Genomic DNA, 22,662 nt, shown 5'->3' on the forward strand with positions numbered 1-22,662 from the left:
CCCATGTGGGTCCATTAGGCTCACTCTTCCTTGTTTGGGATTTTCCCCCTTCTTTAGTTGGTATGTTGTGCTTAGAGTTGTGTACAATAATGTCTAATGAATTTCATGGATGAATAAAAAAACTTGTGCAAATAGGAGACAAAGAGTAGAGAAAATGGGGATGCTTGAGCTCAGAAGTGTAGGAAAAGCAAAGAAAACTGTAGAATAAAACCTATATTACACAATTCTCTTGCATATCTCTGACAAAGATAACTTCAGCCTCTTGATTAAAAAAAAAAAAAATTGGAAGTTAGTGGGTGGCTTTTCTAATGGCTCAGTGGGTTTTGGCTGACTAATACTCTGAGTCTTAAAGAATATGAGCAAAGTACTGTTGTTATCTGTGTTATAGTTTAACTAAGTACCACACAACCACTCACTCATTCCTCCCTCCCCGGTGGGATGGGGAGGAGAACAGGAAAAGATAAGATCCATGGGTTGAGATAAAAACAGTTTAATAATCAAAATAAAGTAAAATATAATAATAAAAATAACAACAGCAATAATAACTACGATGGAAAACAAAGAGAAATAAACCCCAAGAAAGACAAGTGATGCACAATACAGTTGCTTACTGCCTGCTGACCAATGCCCAGCCCATCCCTAAGCATAAATCAGCCCCTCCCAGACAACTCTCCCAGTTTATATACTGGGCATGATGTTCTCTGGTATGGAATATCCATTTGGCCAGCTTGGGTCACCTGTCCTGGCCATGCTCTTGTGCTTCTTGTGCACCAGCCCACTGGCAGAGCACGAGGAACTTGATTTAGAGTAAGCATTACTTAGCAACCACTAAAACATCAGCCTGTCATCAGCATTGTTTTCATGCTAAATCCAAAACACAGCACTGTACCAGCTACTGAGAAGGAAAATAACTCTATCCCAGCTGAAACCAGGACAATCTGCAGTGAGGACATAATTGCCCTGCCCAAGAATTAAGCAATTTTTAGGATGGAATTATCTTGACCTGTTGTTGAGTAGGGCTAGCAAAGCTCTTGACCTGGTGTTGAGTAGAGCTAGTCCCTGAGTCACAAATCAAGGGGGGAACCTCATCAGATTCTTTTGTTGGTGGAGTGGGGGGCCCTTGGGGTCAAGAAAGTGAAGTCTCTCAATCTCATGTTGCTTCAGATAAGCACAAAAGATCTGCCTGGGGTTTAATGGTTTAATATAAAGAGACTTCAGATTTCCCCCTCTGTAAATGGAAGGAGTAAAGGTGGCTCAGAAAGCTCTGGACATATTCAGCTGTAGGTGAGGAATTTGTGGCAGTAGAGAGCTGCCTCTGGAATGAGCCTGTGGGCAGATGGTGTGTATACAGCCTTGACCATCATTAGGAAACAGTGCTGAACTTCTTTCAAAAGAAGAAATTAATGAGTGGCATTCACAGTGCTGCTGGCCTCACATGCCAGGCAGAAACCTTGTCAAATAGTGAAACAAAAGAAATTTCAAAAAGGTCTCTCTTGTTTTGGGTTGTTATCGAGACAGAGGCTGTCAAGAAACCCTAAGGACTTTTGATATTTATTTTACATGGAAGGTTTGGGGAGGTTTTGGTGAAAGGTAGTGGTAAATAAAAGACATGAAAGAGTCAGAGCTCAAAAGACCCTCTGGAATCCTATATGTCTTCCTTCCCATACCAGCTGGGCCAGTATCTCTGCCTGAGAGTGTAAAATGGACAACTAATCTCTTCCAAGCAAGCCAAAATTATCTTTTCCCAACCCAGTTGATGTAATGGCTGGTATTTCAGACATCAGTTCATGCACTGTGTGGGTGCTCATTGTGTTTATTGTTAAGTGTGGAAATGACCCGTTAAATACATGAAGTATTAAGTATTCCAGCTTCTCTCCTCAACAACTTCCCAACATGGGCAGCTGGATGTTTCCCACTGAACTCACTGGCTGACAATGCTGCTATTTGTGATGCACAGGAACATCTATCACTTGGCATTTTTATTTGCTAACTTTGATCTCAGCTTCAGCATCTCGAAGAGCCTGGCATTGTAACTGACTTTCTCAACTCAGTCAATACATGAGGAGAAATACCACTTGGAGGTCATAACATGCTGTTCCTTCTCTGTCCTGCCCTGTATCCTCATCTGGATGTGCAAATCAGGTCATGGACACGAATGCTATATGGGAGCCAGAATGCAGGAATTACAATAGCAGGTCAGAGCAGTTGTCTGGGTTTCTGTCTGGCAGAGTTGGCACCAGAGGTCTCAGAAAAAGGAGGGTTTTGGAGAGTAGAACTGAACATGTGTTGGGAAGATGAATGGTGATTTTGTGCCTTCATACATCTGTGTTCAAGTACTGAAAAGGACGGGAATTACTGCATGCACTGGCTCGTGGAACCACTTTGTGGGAGCAGAACAAAATGTGTCATCATTTCTCTCTGTAAAGAAAGAAAAAGTGTGTTTTCATTTCTGTCTTTCTTTTCTCCTTCAGTCTCCCCCAGGGTTTTTTGGATTTGTTCACAATTTTTTAATGCACTTTGATAAAGAGGTAGAGAGCTCAGGGACAGTGAAATTCCTGCAAATTTATGAAATCTGGGCGAGGAGACAGACTTGAGGGAATCAGGGACAGGCACTGAGAAGCAGGCTGCAGTTCGGGCATAAACCTTCACAGGCACTACCAAGCCCATATCATAGAAGATAAAAAGAATATCGCAAAGTATCTTAGAATCAGCTGTTGTTGAGTCAATCAACCTCAAGAAAAAAAAGTCATAGGTAACCATTGCCCTTGGAATTAGTTTTTCTTTTGTAAATGGGAAGACAGAGGGGTGAGAATAAGATATTTCTGCACTTTCTGCAAAAATGTATAAATACAGCATGGCAGTGTATTGACCTCTACTTTTTCCTGTAGTCCTAGAAGAGTAACAACTAGTGCTACAAGAACAGCTACAAGTGCTTTCTTTCTGGACAAGTGATCAAGTAACTTTCCTGATGTCAACACTATAGAACAGAAGTCAGTCATCTGTCTGCCAGCATTATCTGTTTCTCGGGAAGTTCAGATACTGTTCTCTCTGGTACAGTTTCAAATCAGTATCTCATTTGTAGAGTATATGTAATGCCTCATTGATCTACCATAGTGGTCCCTTAATGTTTGCAAGTTTGAGTTTCAGAGATGGGTTTTAAATAATCTCAAAATTGCAAACTTGTTATTGTTTTACCATTTCCTCCATCACCTCAAAAAAAATCATTAAAATATTTCCATTTCATTTTTTATATGGAGATTTGTAACAGCTGTTGATTACACAGGAAAATCAAGGCATCAAGAAAACCGGATATTGTCAAAGAAATGCAGAGATTTGCAGTGTTTCTGAATAAATGTCAGTTAGCACTGTTTGGGCCAGCGATGGGTTAGGATTTAGCAACTTTATTCCTCTGCAACCTAAGAAGTTCCACTTGATGGCTTTTGTATTGTTTATCTGTAACGTTGTACTCTTCCCTCTGTTTCCAAATGAGAAGGGATGCTTTCAGCAGTAAAACTCAGGAGGTGAGCGCAGCCAGACAGAGGAGCAGTTTCTGTATTTTCCCTGGAGGTCTCATGGGAACCTCTAGGGCTGTCAGAGGACTCTTGGGAAATCTTCAAGGATTTCCAGGGTGGTGGCTTTGGTTGGTTAAGGATAGCTACAGGAGGCCTGTCTTCCAGCAGACTCTGGCAGCTTCTGCCAGCTATTCCTGATCTGGGGTGCTTCAAACTGTTTTTTTTTTTTCCCGGCAGACTCTTAGAGAACATCAAGCACCCTTTCAGCTGTGCTATGGAGAAGCCTATACAGCTGCTGGCCTTAAAGCCCAGATCCCAAAGGCAGCAGCTGGTGCAGAAGTGGTCCAGAAAGAGATTAACTGATTCTTCAAGACCCTGAAGATACAAAAATTTGGACCCCCAACTGTACTGAAGGACATGCTGGTCTTCAGTCTGTGCTTGTCAGGTTGGGAAATGAAGTCTTCCATGGTGGCAAAGGCAGGAGCTTTTGACTTCTGGCCTCAGGAGGAAGGTTCCTGCTCCAACTGCAAATCTGCAACTACAGAACAGTTTCTGGGTGCAGATGAGGGACTGGGAGCTCTGTCCATCTTGAGTCTACTGGGCCTGAGAAGGATGGCTGATGGCAGCGGGTGCCTCCCTCCTCAGGAGTTGTAGTTCCCCATCTGTCAATCTGATGTTTTGATGTTTTCAGCTGACCAGTGGCTCCCATCTGGGATGTTGTAGACTCACTGCTTAGGCCTGTCAGGCCACTTCCAAGTGGGCAGCAGTGGTGATGCAGTTGAGGAAACCTGGAGCATGTGAAGCATGTCCACGTGGTTTCACAGGTCATGGCTGAGGACATGTGGCCCAGATGGTTTTCTCCTTAAGCTGGGAAGGCTAGAAAAGGAGTGGACAGATCCTGTCTTGCACAGCTGGTGTCAGCAACAAGGATCTGGCTTTTATGACCATGGGATCTCCTTTGGGAATCAAAGATGGCTACAAAGAGACAGGATCTGCCTGGCCAAGTGGGGCAGAAACATCATAGGGGTGACAGGGCAGGGCAGTGAGGATCCACAGCAGGTTTTGCACTTTACATGGGAGTGGAGGGAGAATTGATAGAGCTCTACCTTGAGATGGATGATGAGCCAGCTGGGAGCTGCTGGGTCACTCTCAGAGAGCAGACCAGTGCAGCTGGTGCTGTGGTGGGTATTTACCAGAGACTGACAGCTAAGGAAGAAGAACATGAGGCCTTCTTCGGAAAATGGGAAGAAGCCATCCCAGAGAAGACAAGGTTCAGGGTATTTTATCCATGTGTATAAATATTTGATGGGAGGATGTAGAAACAGAGCCAGATTCTCAGTGGTATCCAGTGAAAGGACTAGAGGTGATGGGTACAAGATGAAATTCAGGAAATTCCATTTAAATATAAGAAATCTTCTTTACAGTCAAGGTGTCTGAAGGTTGGCACTGGCTGCCCAGAGAGGTTGTGGACTGTCCAGCCTGGAGGTACATGGCCCAAGGCAAACTGTTCTAGCTGACACTGCTTTGAGCAGAGTTTGGACTAGATGATGCTCAGAGGTCCCTACAATCCCCAGTAACTCTGCAGCTCTGTGAGAAACCACATTCCTTCTTTTCCTTTACATCAGTGAAGCAGCACTCAGCACTGAGGAACAAGGTACTTGATTTCTGGGGATTTTCTGGGGAGTTTCCATGAAGAGACAAGTGGGAATGGTTTGCAGCACAGCTTTCCCGGAGCATATTTTCTTAGAGCAATGTAAATTTTCGTGAGTGAAATAATCTACCTTGAATCACTTAATTATTGGCAATAAAAGAAACCACAAGACCGACCTGCAAATTACAGGGATAAAAAACTAAGTGCAGGTGTAGACTTCACTGAGGCTTTGTTGAAACTCTGTAGGTATTCCAAGTGTATGTTTAAGAATGTCAAATGAATAAATAACAGCTACTGGAGCTATGTACTCTTTTTAACTGCAATTACTGGTACACTGCAATCTGCTTTCTCAAAGTATTGGAAATCTTCCAGAGACAGAACAGGCCACAGCACTTTGGTACAGTTGATAGAGATGAAGTGATATGATGTCCTTGCAAGGTGGAAGAAGGAAAGCAAGAGAATGACCAGGCAGATGCTGGATGGTGAATATCTGGATTTCAGCTCAAACTGAACAAAAGAAAAGACTTCACAGGCTCGTAGTCAGACCATAGCTGGTGTTACTCTTAAAGCAATACTTTGAAGAGATCTTGAACATCTTCTCTGAAAAGAACAGCACAAAATGAATAACAAATTAATGTATTTCAATAGCAGATTATATTCAATGTAGGTCATTTTCTAAGTGCTCAATTGCAGTCATTCATACACTGTATGCAATTAAACATATTTTAGGATAGGTAGGTTTAGCACCTACAGGAGTGGTTTAAAGACCATTCAAGGAACATAGGAAACGAAAATGTTTGGTTAAATCAGAAATGGTAGCAAAGGGAAAGTCAGTGCCATGGTAAACTTTGTTTCCAGGGCTGCCTTCAGTCCAAAACATGCCTTTCTTTAGTTAACTAAGTTTCCTTAGATCCGGAAATTCATCCAACTTACCAGCAGTCAGTCAGAAGCCTGTTGGATGGTAGATTAGATTGCTAAAGACTGGACCAGAGCAGCTGTAATAAAAGAAGTGGTTACCAAGAGCCTCAGAGCTGCCTTAACAGACAAACAGGATCAGTTCTTTCCTGCTGTGCCAAAGGAGGAGGTCCATTGTATGATCTGCCCCTGGGATCACTTGTGGTGGAGTGAGGTGGAGTTGTGTGTTGAGTTCAGTGGGTGACATGAACATCCTGGCAGTTTGCAGCAAAGGTGTAGCTATTCACTGACTGGCAGACCTGGTCTGCTCCCTCTCCTTGCAAACAGTGCAGATGGCTAATATGTAAATGGTGGCTCATTCCCACAGCCTCTCTCCTACCTCTTGTATCTCCAGTTCCAAGATCCTGCCAATACTGGCATGAAGACCCACAAGTTCTCCTTTCTTGCTTGCTTATTTTTCGTTCTCCCATTACTCTGTCACTGACAGAGCTTTTCTTTTCCCTCTGGTCTCTCTACCTGCCTCTTTGCCCTTCAATTGCAAGATCATTTCAGAGTCTCCACTCTTACACCCTCTCTGTTACTTCTTTTCACCTTGACATGAAAATTTCATCTCTTTCTCTTCTTGTCGGTGTCATTGCATGGAGCCTGCTTTGTACAGGGCTGTATTTCCTTGTCTCCACTTTGTTGATTCCTAGAAAATTCATTATTATTTATTATTGTGTTGCTTTGAAAGTTAGCTATGAAAATAGATACACTATAGCAATGTACAGAGACATAGCAAATAATATCCTAAACCTGTGCTAGACAGCTCTACTACAGTTCACCCTTCCCTGCTGAAGGGGAGAGAAGAATTGTCTGTGTAGCTAATGCCAGTTGGGAAAAAGAAAGAAACTTCAAAGGAGTGATGAGTCTGTTGGTTGCTATACTGTAAGGGAATAAAATACGAATGAAATGACAACAAACCTCAAAAGGTGACATTCTTCTGCAGAAAACTGAATAAAATTGTTTTTCCCTAGCTGGAAGTTCTTTGCTTTCGTGGAGTTTGGAACAAGTATTTCTTACTTGTGTTAAAAGCTAATTTCTTGTTAGAGACAGCATCAGAGTGGATGGGGCTGAGGGGTTTGGGGGTCCTATTCCTACTTATGTATCTGGTGATGGTGTAAGTGTAAGCAAATCGTTTCACCCCTCTGTGCCTGTTTCCCATTATTAAGTAGAGCTAATGATACCTCTTTTTCTTCATAAAGCCTTTTCAGTCTGATTGGAGAACCAGGCTATGAAGTGTACATATCCTGCTGCTGTTCCACAGCAAAATATCTTGAAGGCTTCTTTTAAATTTTAGGAGAGGACACATCTATGTATATCCAAGGTCAGCATGAAGCATTACAGCTGTAATATTAAGACCTAAGAATCCAAATTGGTGCCCAATTCACATTTTTATGCTTTATATTGCTGGTTGTTCATATGTAGAAGAGGATATTTCTTCTATTACCCACCATCCTCTTTTGACTGGGTAGATCTTTTTAAATTGCCAGGAATAGAAATGAGTACATAAATGGATGTATTTCTAAACCACCTTCCTCTTCTTACAGAATGTAAAATGAGGAGGTTATTTCTGCTCTGCTATAAAACATGTGTAGTTGCAGTGGCTTTGAGAGGCTTCAGCACCATAAGCTCTACAGTTAGTTTAAGGGATGTGGTTCTGTTACTAGGACACCACAGGATCTACCAAAAAAGAATGAAAAATAGTCCTTTTCTTCTTTTATTTCCCCAAGGCATTGTATTTGTATTACAGTACAGAGTGATGTGATCTGATTACTTCAAAGGCAATCTAACTTTGAGCTCCTTGTGTTTATAACCATTTGGTCATCACACGTTGGTCTCTCTGAAGGTCTTGGGTAATGATGTTGCCATCAGAGCTTTATCTATGGGTTAAGTATTTTAGGGAATTCGTTCAGCTCTGCTGCAGAGACAGCATTGATAATCTGTTTTCTTTTTCTGCCTTGCTGTTTGCTCTCTGAGATAGCTGTATTTTGAGAGAAACTCTGTGTGTGTCTAAACAAAGAGCTCGGTCACTGTAAATATATGCGGGAAGAACGAGTTCTGCAAACAAGGAAGACTTTGCGATGCGACTTTTTTTTTTTTTTTTTTTTTTTTTGAGAAGATCCTTGGGGAGATATATGGATGAGTAAAAGTAATAGGCTTCTCAGTGCATTGACTTTCTGGAGGGGCCATAGGTCAGCCTGACTAAACCTGTGATCCCTTGAAAAAGGTGGCTGAGGAATATTTCAGATGTGTTTGCTGAGAGGGCCGGCGTGACTCTCAGCATTGAAAGCAGTGTGTTAATCTTGGCTTAAGCTGTTTGTTGGTATTCAGTGCAGATTTGCTGAGCGTTGTCTTCTGAATAATGGTTGAAGATCTCGGTCCTGGCTATCCACCTGACATCTGCACCTGCTTTATTTGCCATTTTAGCAGAGAAAATAAGACTTCAGTGTACACAAATACCCCCTTTTGAGAGCTGGGCTTCAAATCCAAATTCATGTCACGCTACTAGGGCTAACAGTGGTCACATTCCTCCCTGTGACGTTAGGGGATTCAAAGACAAAACTCATTTATAATTTGAAAAGCTGCAATTCTTTCTGCCTTGGAATATGTTTGCATCTTTAAGTTGTATCTGTCAAAACAGAAAAGTCTTACACACAATTGTCCAGTGTGTGAGCTGTAGATTCAGGACAGAGGACTGCAAGCCCACATTGGGGTCTTTCTTTGCCAGGATATGCAGCAATGTTTCTTTTTTTAAATCCTTTATATCTATTTGTTAAGCAGTGAAATAATTATGAAAAAAATAAAGAGGTATGGTACCTGTAAAGAAGTGAGGCTTGATAGCATTGTCTCTTAAAAATTTAAACTAAAAGTTTAAATTCGTAACCATGTGATAGACCATTATTATTAGTCAAATAGTTTCTGAAAGGGAGTGGATGTTGGGAGATATGTAGTCTGGTCATGCTAATTAATTGCTTTCAGTTGGGCTGAAAGCAATTAATTAATTGCTTTCAGTTGGGTAAATCTGTCTGAAAGCAAAGAAGTCGTAGAGTTACCTCTAAGTTGATTCAACAGAAATTGGGTTGGGTGGAACTCGTCTTCATGTGGAGCTTGGGAGGGAAATCTTGTACTGGAAATGGGACTGCTCAGTAAAGGGAACATGGAGGGTACCTGGATAAAAAGACTTGACTACAAATACAGAGTAGATTGTTTTACAAAGACTATTATTGACAGGAATTTGGGTTGAGCAGGAAAAGCATCATCCTTAACATGAAGGCAACTGTACCTCCCCAATCAAATTTCAGACCCTGCCTGAAAATGACAGAGCTACTGAGGAAAAAAAAAGTCTGTGCAAATTCTAAGCTCAGATTAGAAACTTTTGACTCATACTAGGCGCCATACTAAAAAAAACCCTCTGCTGTTATTGTGCCTAAACTAATTCATCTCAATGGTGAAAGACAGAACTGACATCTTTGGTCAATATTTATCAAGGATTATCGAAAAGAAAAATCTCTCTGCTGTCACTCAGACCACTGTCTTATCAGAAGAAATCTTTGGCATCATTCAAAACGCAAAAATTAACCAAAATACAATTCTCCTTCTGGAGAAAAGCAATTTAACATCTAATAAAAACAAAGTAACTTCACTTGGGGGGGTTGAATCTGCAGCCTATCAAGCCTGCCATATCATTTTAAAATTTATAACTCTCATGATTAGAAAATGTCAAGATAATCAAAATGTAGGGGGAAATACAGCTGCTACAGTAAATGAATGCTCTGGAAATACTTAGACTGTGCTATGCTGTAGCATCCACATAACCATCCTGACTTTTAAAACACTCTTGTCACACAGTTTTTTCCTCATCCATTGCTTGAAGATAGTGAGGATTTGGGTATGATTTCACAGTTGAAAGTGAGTGAGTTATTAAATTTGCATTTTACATTTGATACACAGCTCTGATAATGAACCTGCGCTGCAGAGAAAGTGTCAAAAAGTTTAATTTCTTTTGTGCTCAAACCCTCCTTATAAATCTGCGTGGGTAATAAAATTATAATCACATATTCATACCCCTTTGCAAAATAAGCTTAATGCTACTTTGTATTCCCTCAGCAGCAGCTCTCTCAGGTTCTCCAGGCACTTTATAAACATTAATTAAGACTCGCACCTCTGGTTGCGTAAGCGCCGTACTGATCACCTTCGTTGTTTTGGGAAGTGTCTACCATATTTTGATTACTCCAGAGCCACTCTTTAATACCCTAAACATCAGTAAACTGAGGCAGGGCAGGGAAGTCTCATGACAAAATTCCTGCAGCAGGTCACTAATTAAGGTTGAGGCTGCAATTAAAAGTGTTCCACTTCCCAACTCGCTGTTGTAACCACCGAACTAACTCCTGTGGGAACTTTGAAGTATTTTCAATGATTCAAATTGGTTTCTGTGTTGGAAGAAATTTAATTCATTCATAATAGATGTAGAGTTGTTAATGCATTGTCACCTGGTGTCTCTGGAGGGCAAGTGTGTGACAGTAGGGCAGCCATGAACTGTGGCACCATTAAAGGCTCTTTTTCTACAGTAACCTGTGATGGGCAGGTGTCTGCAAGCATAACCTGCCTATATTGTGGTGAGTCTGTGGCTCATTTATGACTAAATGGACTCTGTTGGTCCTTGGCTTGAAATGTGCTACTTTTTCCTTGTTTTCCAGTCAAAAAATTTGTACCTTCTCATGGAATCATCTCTCCTCCCTTGACAAGGGCTGTTTTATTAACTCCTGTCTGACTTCCATTTCCTGTAATTTTCTGCTACTTTTCCATCTGAAAGAAGACAGTGGTCATATCGTGTCATAATTATTTTCTTTAGTAATTGCTACAAAGATGCTGAGTGTTTCCTAATTAGATCAGGCAGCGTTCGTGGCGAAACCTCGGAGAAGCTGTCCGAGGACACGAGTTTCCTTCAGATCTTGGTAATTAAGTTGCACAGGCCGTGCTTGTGCAACCCGAGTTTCTCCCTGCAGCTCAGCGAAGCACGCAGGGGGTTGGAAATTGTGGTGTTTTAAGAGAAAGAGCAAAAAAAAGCTTAATTGGGGAAGTAATGGGATTTTTTCCCTCCCTATTCTTCACATATGCCATGGCGTGGAAATCTTCTGGATTGTATCTCATCACAGTCTCATTTTGCAAATAGAAAACTGGAGCTTGTTATACTGCTTTATAGGTGAGGATCAGCTAAAAAAATTGAAGACTTAGATTGGTTTTGGGGGCAGATGGATAAAACTTATCCAGGGATTGAAAACCCATTTGCAAATGTACCATTATTTTGATGTGAAATAACTCTGCAAAATGTTCTATCCAGTGCCTTATTTTGATCCTGGAGGGCTGTAAAATTGTTGATCATTGCACTGCAGATGAGATGTTAATTCAGGGGAATTTGTGAGCAATATAGAATTGCTGGGTACATTCAGCGTGCTGCTTGCTTTCATTTTTATTAGTCAAAATGAACAATAGGGTGGTCAGCACTTGAGAGCACTAACAGCAAGGATGTTCCACCAACAGGATTAATGTTCATGGCAAAATGTTAGAGGCAGTGGGAGAAATGGGAAAACTGCCCTTTATCTATATCATGGGGGGTGGGGGGGAATATTGCCCTAGCCCTGCTAGTAGTGTTAGGAGCACCTCCCCTTCAACTTTTTCTTTAATGGATAGGAATGGGGCATTTATCTGGAGACAGGGATTGGGATGCTTATGCAGAGACAAACCCACAGGCACCTGAGGGGCTGTGATCTGATCCTCCCTTTGGCCACTGATGTGCATTTCCTGTGCCAGTTCAGCACACTGGCTGCTGGAGCAGGATTAAATAGTCCTCGTCACTGTTCAAGCATCATTACAAAACACATCAGGAGGGAAGTAAAGTTTGCTTTATCCAGCTCAAAGCTGAAGTAAACTGAAGAGCTTCTACCACCCTTCAACTCCATTTTTTCCTTGAAAAGTGTACTTTTAATTGTAGATTCTTGGTGGCTATAGATCTTTCCTGTTCCAGGCCAGGAGTTGGACTCGATAATCCTTTTGAGTCCCTTCCAATTCAGGATATTCCATGATTCTGTGAAAACAATTGCAGCTGATCAGCTTATTGGCTTCATGTGTTCCATGTAAAACCTGCAGCAACACCGTGCCCAGAAAAATGACACATTTTTGCAACATGATATTTCCCTGAACAATCCCTGAGCATGGTAGTCAGACCCTGTCCAGGTTGGCTTGAAACTCTTATTGAACTTTCAACTCCACAGGGCTAAAAAATTAATTTGGTCCTTGAAATAAAAGGTTAAGAATTTCAAGTATCACTTAAAATTTAAAACAGGACTGTGACTTGTGTGATGGTATTTATGTGTTGGCAGGTAAAATGCTTGAGAAAAGGAAGCCATAAGTTATTCAGGAAAAGAAGATAATTTTGGTTTAGGTTAAGAGCAGTATCTAATAATAATAATAATAATAAAAGTAATAATTTTAACTGATAATACTTTTCTGCTATGATAATAAAAAAACAAAGTCTGGCCTTTTAAGTCTGGAGTGATAGTTTGATACCTTTTTCATACCAGTTATTAAATCCTTTATTTGATGAGCTACTTATTGTAAGTACCTTGATGTAGCATCTAAAACTGACTGGGAGCCTGAGCCACAGACAGGCAGAACACAGTTATTTTGCTAGGGAGCAAGATGGAAAGGCAACCGTGCCCTGGAAAACAGGCAAAAAGATAGGAGAAAGGCATGAGCCATCTGCTTATCTCTTATCAGTCCTTGTGGCCTAACATTTAATGATATAAAATGCTGCAGGAGGACACCAAGGCAAAGTAAGCTTTTCTTTATCCAGCAGGTGATGGGAGACATTGCTGTCATTTCCAGGGCTTAGGAGATTCAATCTGCTCACCAAAACTTCGGCCTGCCAGTGCTATGAGTACAACAAAATAATGGGGGAAGGCTGGTGCACGCTGCACAAAGAGGAGGCACGTATCAGCAGCACAGTTCTGCTTTGGTCTGTTGGCAATGTGATTCAGTCATCTTTCTCTCTTAAGAAAGATTAGGAAGAAATTCAAGGAACTTGCTGCTTCTCAAAACAGAAGCCACTGGGATATACAGGATGGCAGAGCTGCAACATGTTAGCAGGGCTTTTTTTTTTTTTCTCTTCTTTCTCCAGATAGCATTCACATAAATAATTTAAAAAATATAAAACCTGATTCAACCTGGCTTTCCAGCAGAAGAGAAGGTAAATATTTGTGAGATTCTAAAATATATTCTCATAAAACGGACTTGTGGCTGGATTTTTCCCAGTGTTTTGTGGTCCCTTTGCCATCCTCACCTGGTTTTGCCAATTAAACTCTCCCCGAACTCTGTAAGATCATACCCATATCTGAGACTTTTAAATTCTCACTTTGATATGAAGATAACAACTACTTAACTTGTAATGACATAAAAAAATAGTATGTTTTCCTACAGTGTGTGGCAACAGTGAGTGCAACTTCTTAAACACAGCCCATGACTCAGGATGCTATTTGCAAAATCAGAATCAAAAGAGTTGTAATTGATATCCAAATTATGCCAGTCAGACCTGTTTTAAGAGTTTGTTGCAAAAATAATTGCCCCTGGATTAAAATTCTGAAAACCTTAATTGATCCCTTTGACTTTCCAAAGATTGGTGAGCATCCAAACTAGTGTTTAGAGCATATGGTTCCAGCTACAGTCTGCCAGACATATCTTGAGAAAAAAAAGAGCTTTTTAAAAAAAGATATTCTGGACTGTGCAGGCTTTTATAATCATGTACAAAATATTTTTTTCTTTATTCATAATCTATCAGATCTCTTTCCTTGCGGTCTCCAAGTAGAAGTTGTCATAATTGTTGCTGTAGACAGTAGTTTTTCCTTAAAACATCATTGTTATTCAAGTGCTTGTTGTTTGTGGTGCCTGTAAACCAAAACACCAAAACAGTGACCATCTCAAACCAGAGGCTGAAGAAACACAAAGCAAAAATTAAAATCACAGAATGGTTTGGGTTGGAAGGGGCCTTAAAGCCCTTCCAGTTCCAACCCCCCTGCCATGGGCAGGGGCACTTTCCACTAGAAGAGCCCCATCCAGCCAGGCCTTGAACACATCCAGGGATAGGGAATTCACAGCTTCTCAGAGCAGCCTGTTCCAGTGGCTCCCCACCCTCACAATAAAGAATTTCTTCCTAATATCTAATCTAAACCTACTCTCCTTCAGTGTGAAGCCATTCCCCCTTGTCCTGTCACTTCTTGCCCTTCTGAAAAGTCTCTCTCCATCTTCCCTGTAGGATCCCTTCAGGTACTGAAAGGCCACAGTGAGGTCACCCTGGAGCCTTCTCTTCTCCAGGCTACACAATCCCATTCCCTCAGTCTTTCCTCCATCCCTCTTGTCATTTTGGTGCCTCATCCCAACAGGTCGATGTCCTTCCTGTGCTGGGGACCCCAGAGCCCTTAAGAGCAGAGTACAGGGCAGAGTCACCTCAATGAAAACATGAGGAGACCTGCACTCAGCCTGGCTTCCTCATGCCTTGTTAGCAGAGTGAAAGCATCCTTACTGAAATCATAACATGTGTCAGCAAATGTCCCTCATACAACAGGCCTGAAGAGGCTGGTAATGAAATAAAGCAAGGTAATTTAGCAAAGAGATGAGACACTTTGGTTTTCCCCTGGTGGTTGGCAATGACTCTGGTTTTCCCTGCTTTGTTTAAGTTGCTAAGGAACCTTATTTGCTCTTGAATCTATTTTTAATTGACCCAAAATGAAGGGTTTTGTTACAAGAAAATGCTTTCTTGAATCCATATTTGTGAATCAAGATGATTCAAAGAAACAGAGTTCATCCTGGACTGAGATGTCTGATGTTTTCAAAGCAACTCTTTGATCCTTGAGAAAAAAATGTTTAAAAACATATACAGACTGCAACAAGCTGAAATGTATCAGATATTTTGGTAATTAAGTGTGATTTATTGGTTTAAAAAGTTTAGGAACAACTTTGCCATTCTTCCCTGAGGGTCTGCTGTTAAAGAAAAACACAAAAAAACCCCAAAACAAAACAGAAATTACTTGAGTCTTGAGCAAGTTCAGGTATAACCACAAACAGAACAAACAAAAATCCCCCCCACCTAACTGAAGTGGGGCAACTGGTGATCACAGTAATGCTACATGGTGTGACTTTGGGAATATGGGTTTAAGTTTATGTTCCCTTTAAAATAACTTTTGCAAGACTCAAGGTTTGCGATTTTGATGTATTGCTGTTTCATTTAGACCATCTGTCTTCTGATGTCCTGAAATGGTATTTCTTGTAACACAGTTCCTATCAGAGTTGTGGTATTATTAAAAATCAAATTTCATACTTTTTTTTTCTTCTTTTTTTTTTTTTTTGCCAGGCAAAGCTGCTTGGCATCAACACTGTTGGTAAACAAACACAATCAAATATTCTTCCAGTACTGCATTCCCATGTGTGTTTGTTGAAACTGCAGCTCAAATGAGGTTGGATGCAGCAGTTCTACCTGACTGCAGACAGGCACAGCAATATTTCCCTTTGCACTCAGCTTAAAGAAAGCACAGGTAACCTAACTAAAAACTAAAGTCCTGTCCAAGATCTTTACGTTGGAGATGAGTTTTCTGTAAGGCAAAGTGCATAATTTTCTTAAAAGAAGTTAAGTAGATTTCTGAGAAATAAATTAACACACCTTCAGGTGCTGCTGTATTAACCTTTTGAGACATATTGTATAAAGACCAGGAAATTCTAAATTAAAGGAGATATGCAAAATTCTTCTTGACCTTTTGGCTTAGATCACATTTAATATAAGATTAATTTAAGGCATTCTGTATTCAGGGACGCATTCAGTAATCTAATAGTCCTTCTCCATTTTTAACTGCTGTAATTGTATTTATTTTTAAATTATCTGGCATTCATTAGCTTTTCTGACAATTCTAATTTATTCCAGTATATTTTTCTAATGTCTTCCTATGCCAGAGGGTAGTGAAGGATAGAAATATTGGGATACCAATACCATGTGGGAGTGGAATTATTTTGAGCCTGGAATATAGTATATAACTAAGAGTAATGGGATAAAATTAAGATGGGAACATTTAGACTGAGATGGAAGGAGCCCTGACAGTAAGATCTCTTGAACTATGGAAGTATTTCCTACAGCATATGCTGAAAGTCTCATCATTTTGAAGTTGCAACTAGACTGGATAAATTAGAAGAATTACTACACATGTAGCAATCATAGTCTTCTTACAGTTGGAGATTACCTCTCTTTTCAATCTCAGTTTTGGCTGTTTCTCCTCTTTTGCTTTATCAGGCTCCTTCAGTGGGACTGGAAAGCATTTACAGAGAAGAAAGTATGCTGTGTTTGTATGTAGGATTACCTGAGAAAGCTGTACTGCAAAAGATATATGTGGCTTTTTCCAATGGATCCAAGAGATCACAAGAGCTCTGATTTTTCTCCATCTTTACCTGTTGGGGAGAGGAGCTATGACTGTTCTCTGCCTTGCTCCCCGAGGATCTGCTAAGACTAGTTGCTTCCATTGATGGAGAGAAAATGTCTGGGAAAACTCTACTATGAAAATGCAGGCAAAGACCAGAAAAAGAAATAGTGGTCATTTCCTCTGGTCACCTCCCAAGCCATTATCCTGTAGCACTGTCCCCAGGAGTGGTGTATTGGAAGTGCTGTGGGAAGTGAGGTATCAAGTTGGACAGGGATTTGAGCAAGTTGGTCTAACGGAAGGTGTCCCTGCCCATGGCAGGGAGTTGGAATTGATGATCTTTAAGGCCAAACCATTCCATGATTCTATGATTGCTCATGTGGAGGGAACATCACATGTATAATGGGTGTTTTAGGAGAAGGCTGGAGAGGAAAGAGTATTTGAGACCAACCTTGGTGTCAGGGCAGAGTGTAAGGAATAACAAGGCCATGGTCATGGATGGAGATGGGGGTACAGCTCTAAGGACCAAAATGATTCTACGATTCTAAGTAACAACTGTGACTTTTTTGTAGTGCAGCACAGGCAGTCAGGGACAGGATCCAAAGGAAGTGTCACATGACCAGAGCAGTAGTCCAGGACATAAAACCAGGCTGTTTTGGCTCTGCTGAGTCTTATTCTTTGAGCCTGTTAACAGTCTCATGTAGTGATCGCTGCTTTGTGGTGTGTTAGATATGTGATACCAGCTTTGAGTAGGGAACCATTCATTCCTGAGGCACCCCCTTGGGTGCTGCCAATTTAACAGACCTGTGACAGCGATGTAGTGAAGATAAAGGAGAGAAATGTGAAGAGAAACCAACCAGACAAGTAAACAAATTTTTAGTCTTTGGAGAAGAAAGGGATTTTTATCTCCCCCTAACTTGATTGATCTTTCTGAATAACAACCGTTTCAGAAGGATTAGGACCCATTTCAGATGATCACTGTTATCTTCATTGCTCCAGGTCTCTTTCTGCAAGGCAGTGCAGTAACTTGAAAAGCTGCAATCATAATACCAGCTCTGCTTATTGGGATAAACAACATGCAGATAAACTTTAGCTATTTTATTAATTAACAGCTGTATTTTTCTCCTCTGGAGATCGCAACAGAAAGGCCATTCCTGTGACTGCCCAGGACAAATTGCTCAGCTGTCAGAGCCAAAGGTGGCAGGTGGTTTTCCAGGGCTCTCAGTACAGCCTGTGTCATATTTTTACTCTACCCAGGACTTGGTGAGTGGGCAGCCAGGGAAATGGTGTTTGCTGGCTTCAGTGGCATTGCACACCATGGCCAAGCAATAAAGAGCCACGCTTGCAAATGGTCCAAGAGAACATTACAGTCCACAGTTTCAGACAATGCATATTCTCATTACAGGACTCAAGTATTTAGGACTGTTTTGATAGGATGACAAGTCTAGGTAAGGTAGATTTCTGCTCAGTGTTACCGACAGGCAAATCACATCACGGAACAAAGATGTGTGTAAATATTTCAACAGACTGCAAGAAAATGAACCTCACGCTGATCTCAGAAGGATTTTCTGAAGTGATTCTGCCATGGTTACTTTCAAATATTTAGATTTATTGCCGGGGTTGTTGTGAGTCTGTGAATTCACAATGCATGAGTAAATATGTGCATGAAATACTCCTGTATTTGCAGGGGAAAGGCTGACTGAGCAAACAAAGCCCTTTTTCCATCTTGGTGTCAAGTAGAAATAGTCCAGATATAACTAGACCTCGTACTTTAAGGGACAGAGAAGCTGTTACTGCTATAGAATGGACTCCTTCTGGACAGACATAAATTGAAAGAAAATTCTACATTTAATGAGCTGTGGAGAGAGATTGACAAGGAGTATATCAAAACTCCCAAGATCTGAAATGCTACAGTGACTCTCAAATGGGTGGATCAGTGGGCAAAGGAAGTTGCCATGGTAAAATGTGTGTGATGTAGCTGTATGTAAAGGTAGCTACTAGCAATTAACAGTTAATCAGTTAGCCGTCCTAATTATGAACCTGATACCTGCAGTGAGTCATTCCATGTATTTCTCCGTAAACTTACTGGGTGCATACATGGATAGAGGTACATATCCTGAGTTCAGCAAGGTCCTCATCCCAAATTTCAATAAAAGCAGGAGACCCAAATTCCAAAGCCATACAGGGTGTACAGTCATGTATATTAATTGCAATATCTTATGTGTCAGAAAGCTGGAAGACCCTTCCTTTCTAGACCATCAAACCATAGGCAGGACAGGAATTCTCCCCATGGACCCCTATCAGAAAGCAGTCCCGTGAGTTTTTGACTGGGTTAATTACTGTTTACTCACAGAAGACATAATTACAGCTTATATTTTGTTAACCAAACTACTGCTTACATTTTGTAAGGTTCCTAAGTTGGAAAGAGGTTTAATTCTCTTCAATTTTTTCCTCATTCCCACTTCTCTGAACTTTTTTTATCATGTTTTCTCATTAGCAGCATATACATGATTAACTCTCTCATTTAATGAGGTGCTTTGGGATGATAGAGACAGCAGTCCATTCTGCTGAATGACTTTGAGACATTAAAAATTAAATAAAACTTATAAGTACCAACAGTTCTCCTGCTGGTCTTTACTGGTAGTTGTTCTTTTATGTGAGAGAATATTCATTTCCAGCCAGTATCCTACCTTCAAGAAGTTGATTTTCAGATTCTTGTTAATAGCAAGTCTTGGCACACTGTGGCAAAAACTGTTTTCTTTTCTTAGACTTAGAATAGTGTAAGAGTGGGACAAACTTGCCTGATTTTCAAGTAATTAACAATTTTATTAGGTTTTTTATAGAGAAGACAGTGATATTCATTTACATTAGATCTCAAAGAAAAGTGTTCGAGGAAATGAACCTTTGTTCATACAAAGCATTTTTTGCTGGAGGCTGCCATGCTTTGAAATGTAAAAATGGAGTCTAACTACAAATAAAATTGGGAAAACGATGGGTGCTACAGTTGAGTTCTGTATCATTCAGGTCATTAAAGACAACTGGAATTGATCTCTCCTGTCAAAGACAATTCTCTATTTTTTCTATAACTTTTCAGTGCTTTTTTTTTTTGTGGTTTTGTTGCTTCTGTACTTGTGGAAGAAATGTAGGAGTAGTGTTACTTTATTGCATTTTATGGTGATAAAGAACTTGGCTCAACATTTTTAAGTCTGGGAGTGAATTCCCTTTTTATTGAAAGGTCGTGTGTTTGGAGTTCAGTGTGCTCAACATCTGCATATCATTTCAACAGCTGGCAAACTTGTTGGGGAGCATCTGCCTTCTATTACAGCTACTTTTCATTGAGGCAAATTGAATGTGGCATCTGAAAGGGCTCGTTGCATTCATGGAGATTTCACTGGTCATTATGTGACGAAGCGATTATTTGAGGGCACAGATTTTGCCTGTTTTGATACAGTGTGTGGCACACTTCAGTTGCTTTCAGAAGGAAATGCAAAAGACATTAAGAAATGGTCAGAAACAATGTGGATAAAGAGGAAAACAGTGAAGAAAAGATAGCAAAATTCTACACTTGTAGATATTTACTACCGAGCTTCTAAAATGCTTGAGCTTTGTAGTTTTGAATGAGATGCTTCATTTAACAGATTATCCTGCTCTGATAGATGTTTAAAATTGATGCTATTTTTAGAACCCTGTCAAAGTCAAACCTCTCATGAAGGTGATTAATTCTTTACCTCTGATTTTCGTTTCATTTGTTTTGATCAGGGATACTCTGTTGATGAGTTTGGTACCCAAATCTAATGAAATCTCATCATGTTTCTACAACATTTAGCATGTAACTATCTGCTCTTATCACTAGATGTGATACCTTTATGGAAGAAGTAATGACTTGGATTTGACCAGTCATCTTCCAAAATTACCATCTTATGCTGTCTGTTGTTTCTCAAGAAAGGATTTTAAAAGATTCTTCTTGAGTGGGCTCAACCAAGAAATGTCTTCAGAGAAAAGTTAGTATAAATGGTAGAGTAATAGGTGATTTCCTTCTTACTCCCATCCTAACATTTGATATCTATTTTGAAACTTAAAGCCAGGAAGCACAGTTTGCATTCTCTGAGTGAGCTCAGTTGTGTACCCTGGTTTACAAAGGGGACTAGAATATCCATTCAAGACCTTTATGGAAAAATAGTCCAATTCTATTGTTGCTTTTTACAGCTTCCTTGTAGCTGTTTATCCAGTTGTTCTGATGTGGTTTTGCCATTAAGCATGCTAATGCCATTAATGGAAATGGATGAGAGAAACTTCATTTGTTCCAGAGAGTTTTCCAGGAGAGGGCAGCCATAGTTAATTCTGGGTCAGTTCATGTGATACAATGTGAATATAGATTACTGGCACCGTTTGGCTGCTACACTCTATTGCCCAGCGTGGTTTGTGTGCTTAGTTCTTTTAATTCGTTCCTTTATTTGGATAGCAAGTGTGTAAAAGATAGACTTTTTCACAAATGAACACTGCAAAAGACAACCCACATAACTCCCAGTGCTGTGTACTTGCTGAAATCACAAATGCTTTTGGGAGCAGCTTCCATTATATGCCACTGTTTGCTTTATATACTTTCCAACCATATCATAAGTTTCTCTTCACTCAGTTACTTCAAAGGTGTTTGTAAGCTAAACTATTGCTAGAGACCTGAATATTTCAGGAAAAAAAATTCCCTGGCACTGAAAACTTTTATTTCTTTAGTTTAGAAAAAATGATCCTCTCTCCTCTTTATGTGATGAGGATGCATAGAAAACCTATCTTGTTTTGAATGTAAGGATGGTAAGTTAGCACTAAGGGGCATGTCCCATATGCACAGTTTGAAGGCTCTACTTGTCCAAACAGCAGTGATGATATAGATGGCACCAGGAGACATTTATTTAATTTTTTAATCATTTAATTGTGCCCTCTCAGAACTGTTGCTTTGGCACAACTGCTTCTGGGACTGGGAGGGCAACCAGGATGCCTTGACATACACCCTCAGTCTTTACATGAAGACTACAATGAAAGTTTCCTTTTCATGTGAAATGGATAAGTTCCTTTCTTGGATCAATTCAAACCAGCAAAAGCTATTTTTCTGTTTTCCTCCTTTTTTCTTTTTTAATTTAAAAAAAACCCCAACTCTATTTTTCTGGACAGCTAAGTTAAAACTCCATGAAATACCATTTTCCAGACCCGTAGGTAATGGATTTTTATAAAGTTAAAAATCTGGTCGCAGCAGGTACAGAAGTGATAGGATTTGGGAGGATTTTTTGTTCCTGTTTTGTAGGAGTAAACAAGATGCCATTCTTCACACTTCACATGTAAATTCACAAAATGATACGTGACTTCAGAGGTACAAGAAGCCATTAAGTCTTTCCATACACTGAATTTTGAAGACCTTTATCTTCAGTTTTTTCAACTTTGTCAACTTCCAGTGCTTTACAACCTCCCTTTATTTCTTAGGCATCCCACTAATATGTACCAAACATGCAGTCATAATCTCAAAATACATAAACCATGGAAAGATTGTGCCAGAGAGACCCTGACAGAGGATCTGCCAGGACTGCTTTGCCTTCCATGGAGGGTGAGGAGTTAATAATTTCTCATCTCTGCTTCTCTGTCTGTGGGTCTCTAGAAGGTGGAGCAGCCACGGTGCTGTGTCTGTAGATGAGCTGATAGCTCTGGCTGGGCTGCTCGCGGAGCCTTGTGAAAATAATTCTTAGAAAAGAGACTTAATCAGCGGCCACACTACGCTGATTTGCACGTAATTGTGTCTGTCTTTTAAAAGCCAAAGATAAAAGGACAGAATTTGACACCTGCTCATTGCTCATTTTCCCGGCAGCTCCGCAGGCTGGAGCGAGGAAAGGTTTTGCCACCCGGACCGTCAATTAAAAGGAGAGGGGTTTGCAGGAATGCTTTGCAGCACTTGACAGATGAAGCCCAAGGCATGGCTCGCAGCCTTGGGTACGGGAAGGATTTAAATTTTTACTGTCTAACTGAACTCAGTGTTTCTCTTCTTCTCTCCCCCGCAATGTTATATTTGCAGTTTTATTAAACACGAAGTTTTCATCCTCTGTGC

General features: G+C 40.4%; 1 protein-coding gene and 1 long non-coding RNA gene across 5 annotated transcripts in view; one reads left to right on the forward strand and one right to left on the reverse strand.

The window, feature by feature from the left end:
- The window catches only part of TRAPPC9 (trafficking protein particle complex subunit 9), a 449,139-nt gene that overhangs the window by 405,189 nt on the left and 21,288 nt on the right, over nt 1-22,662 (forward strand). The gene's annotated exons all lie outside the window — the stretch shown is intronic.
- LOC126646471 (uncharacterized) overlaps nt 6,752-22,662 on the reverse strand; it is a 40,636-nt gene continuing 24,725 nt past the window's right edge. Inside the window, exons 5-6 of the long non-coding RNA XR_007630299.1 lie at nt 11,875-12,205; nt 6,752-6,769 (exon numbers count right to left, since the gene is read on the reverse strand). This is a non-coding gene — a long non-coding RNA (uncharacterized LOC126646471). The remainder of the gene's footprint in view (nt 6,770-11,874; nt 12,206-22,662) is intronic.

Source organism: Myiozetetes cayanensis, unplaced genomic scaffold, assembly GCF_022539395.1.
Source record: "Myiozetetes cayanensis isolate MyiCay16 unplaced genomic scaffold, myiCay2020 scf1, whole genome shotgun sequence".
In the NCBI taxonomy this organism is placed as follows: domain Eukaryota; kingdom Metazoa; phylum Chordata; class Aves; order Passeriformes; family Tyrannidae; genus Myiozetetes; species Myiozetetes cayanensis.